This window comes from Schistocerca piceifrons, chromosome 2 (assembly GCF_021461385.2).
Source record: "Schistocerca piceifrons isolate TAMUIC-IGC-003096 chromosome 2, iqSchPice1.1, whole genome shotgun sequence".
Taxonomy (NCBI): Eukaryota; Metazoa; Arthropoda; class Insecta; order Orthoptera; family Acrididae; genus Schistocerca; species Schistocerca piceifrons.
In genome coordinates this window covers 792902224-792905866 of record NC_060139.1, presented here as the reverse complement: position 1 = coordinate 792905866, position 3643 = coordinate 792902224, and the positions used below count along the sequence as shown (strand labels likewise).

At 47.4% G+C, this 3643-nt stretch overlaps 1 non-coding gene across 1 annotated transcript; it reads left to right on the top strand.

Moving 5' to 3' along the window:
• The first annotated feature begins 3211 nt into the window (after positions 1 to 3211).
• On the top strand, positions 3212 to 3284 carry Trnaa-cgc. Its single transcript has one exon. It is a non-coding gene; the product is annotated as a tRNA-Ala (tRNA).
• Positions 3285 to 3643: the final 359 nt, after the last annotated feature.

Here is a 3643-nt window from a genome sequence, read left to right as displayed (position 1 = left end):
GCACAGTGAACGCAAGAAAGAGGTATAGAAATGTTTGCAAATGTAAAGGATTAGGAACACTACGTGGGCAGGTAAGATCAAACAAGGCAAAAAGGCATAATATTGGTTGTACTAGTAATCATCTTGCATGAAAACAGTGGTTTCCATGCATTTTTGGTTTTCGAAAGAGGGGATCACATATGTATAAGAAGGTCTTGATAACGTGCAGACGTCACGGTATACACGCTATGTCATCAAAAGTATACTGACACCCCCCCAAAAACATATTTTTCGTATTAGGTGCATTGTGCTGCCACCTACTGCCAGGTACTCCATATCGGCGATCTCTGTAGTCGTAAGACATCGTGAGATATCAGATTGGGGCTCTCCGGGAACTCACGGACTTAGAATGTGGTCGGGTGATTGGGTGTCACTTGTGTCATACGTCTGTACGCGAGATTTCCACACTCCTAAGCATCCCTAGGTCCACTGTTTCCAATGTGGTAGTGAAGTGCAAACGTGAAGGGACACGCACAGCACAAAAGCGTACAGGTCGACCTCATCTGTTGACTGAGACCGCCGACAATTGAAGAGGGTCGTAATGTGTAATAGGCAGACATCTATCAGACCATCACACAGGAATTCCAGATTGCATCATGATCCACTGCAAGTACTATGACAGTTGGCCGGTAGGTGAGAAAACTTGGATTTCAAGGTCGAGCGGCTGCTCGTAAGTCACACATCATGCCGGTAAATGGCAAATGATGCCTCGCTTGGTGTAAGGAGCGTAAACATTGGACGATTGAACAGTGGAAAAACGTTGTGTGGAGTGACGAATCACGGTACACAATGTGTTGATCCGATGGCAGGGTGTGGGTATGGCGAATGCCTGGAGAACGTCATCTGCCAGCGTGTGTAGTGCCATCAGTAAAATTCCGAGGCGGTGATGTTATGGTGTGGTCGCGTTTTTCATGGAGGGGGCTTGTACCCCTTTTTATTTTGATTGGCACTATCACACCATAGGCCTACACTGCTGTTTTAAGCTCCTTCTTGCTTCCCACTGTTGAAGAGCAATTCGGGGATGGCGATTGCGTCTTTCAACACGATCAAGCAACTGTTCATTGTGCACGGCCTGTGGCGGAGTGGTTACACGATAATAACATCCCTGTAATGGACTGGTCTGCACAGAGTCCTGACCTGAATCCTATAGACCCCCTTTGGAATGTTTTGGAACGCCGGATTCGTGCCAGGCCTCACCGACTGACATCGGTACTCTCCTCAGTGCAGCACTCTGTGAAGAATGGGTTGCGATTCCCCAGGAAACCTTCCAGCACCTGACTGAACGTATGTCTGCGAGAGTGGAAGCCGATAATCAAGGCTAACGGTGGGCCAACTCCATATTGAATTCCAGCATTACCGATGGAGGGCGCCATGAACTTAGAAGCCATTTTCAGCCACATGTCTGGATACTTTTGATCACATAGTGTATGACAGGTCCTCTAGACGTATTCCCTTTAAAGAAGAACGAACAGAAAATAAAGGTGCTGCTGAATCCACGGCGAGTGCAGTGGCTCTCAGTGCACAACATTCGGTTTAACGGTACCATAAATTCGGCAGTCCTGTAGTGTAAAATGTGCCTTGTCGTTCCATAGACTATTTCCCGACCACATGCCATCACCTTCGATCCGTGCAAGAAACCGAAGAGAAAATTCAGAACGTTGTTGCGGATCATGAGGTTTCAGTTGCAGCACCGTCTGGATCTTTTCCGGTTACCAGTGTCATATAGACCCCTAAGCTTTCTGTCCTGTTGACTATGCGATTAACAGTTCTCATGACACTGCGCGAGCGCTGCTAAAACTACGCGGGGCACATGCTGCATGGTCAGTTACAGCAACAGCAACCTCGTCAGTAACTTCCATTGGGATAGGACGCCTAGCTCTTCCCGGTACCACACCAAGATCACATGTGTTTCCGAATTTCATTATCATCTGGTTTAAACGACACTGGGCCTGTCCTCAGACCTTTCAGTTGGCGATACTCTCTCAATGCAACACTGTTATCTGAGATACAGGCTCCCAGGTAGATGCCATTTTCCTTGACTTCCGGAAGGCGTTCGATACAGTTCCGCACTGTCGCCTGATAAACAAAGTAAGAGCCTACGGAATATCAGACCAGCTGTGTGGCTGGATTGAAGAGTTTTTAGCAAACAGAACACAGCATGTTGTTCTCAATGGAGAGACGTCTACAGACGTTAAAGTAACCTCTGGCGTGCCACAGGGGAGTGTTATGGGACCATTAAATGACCTAGTAGATAGTGTCGGAAGTTCCATGCGGCTTTTCGCGGATGATGCTGTAGTATACAGAGAAGTTGCAGCATTAGAAAATTGCAGCCAAATGCATGAAGATCTGCAGCGGATAGGCACTTGGTGCAGGGAGTGGCAACTGACCCTTAACATAGAAAAATGAAATGTATTGCGAATACATAGAAAGAAGGATACTTTATTGTATGATTATATGATAGCGGAACAAACACTGGTAGCAGTTACTTCTGTAAAATATCTGGGAGTATGCATGCGGAACGATTTGAAGTGGAATGATCATATAAAATTAATTGTTGGTAAGGCGGGTACCAGGTTGAGATTCATTGGGAGAGTCCTTAGAAAATGTAGTCCATCAACAAATTAGGTGGCTTACAAAACACTCGTTCGACCTATACTTGAGTATTGCTCATCAGTGTGGGATCCGTACCAGGTCGGATTGACGGAGGAGATAGAGAAGATCCAAAGAAGAGCGGCGCGTTTCGTCACAGGGTTATTTGGTAAGCGTGATAGCGTTGCGGAGACGTTTAGCAAACTCAAGTGGCAGACTCTGCAAGAGAGGCGCTCTGCATCGCGGTGTAGCTTGCTGGCCCGGTTTCGAGAGGGTGCGTTTCTGGATGAGGTATGGAATATATTGCTTCCCCCTACTTATACCTCCCGAGGAGATCACGAATGTAAAATTAGAGAGATTCGAGAGCACACGGAGGCTTTCCGGCAGTCGTTCTTCCCGCGAACCACATGCGACTGGAAGAGGAAAGGGAGGTAATGACAGTGGCACGTAAAGTGCCCTCCGCCACACACCGTTGGGTGGCTTGCGGAGTATAAATGTAGAATCTAGATGTAGATGTAGATGTAATCGATGCTGTTAACATAAAACTGTTTGACTAACACTGCATGGTTTCTCTTCTCGACCAAGCGAGGTGGCGCAGTGGTTAGCACACTGGACTCGCATTCGGGAGGACGACGGTTCAATCCCGTCTCCTGCCATCCTGATTTAGGTTTTCCGTGATTTCCCTAAATCGCTTCAGGCAAATGCCGGGATGGTTCCTTTGAAAGGGCACGGCCGATTTCCTTCCCAATCCTTCCCTAACCCAAACATGAGCTCCGTCTCTAATGACCTCGTTGTCGACGGGACGTTAAACACTAACCACCACCACCACCACCATCTCTTCTCGATAGCCATATTGTTCACTCACGTTATGACTTGTAAAGTGACTGCGTGGGTGTCATACCGTCATACAGTGTACAGCGCCACATTTGCACCTCGTGACTGAAATTGGTACCAATTTTCTTTCCAACGTCAATTGCGCCCGCATTAACGCATTAGCCTGTCTACCAAGTTTCGC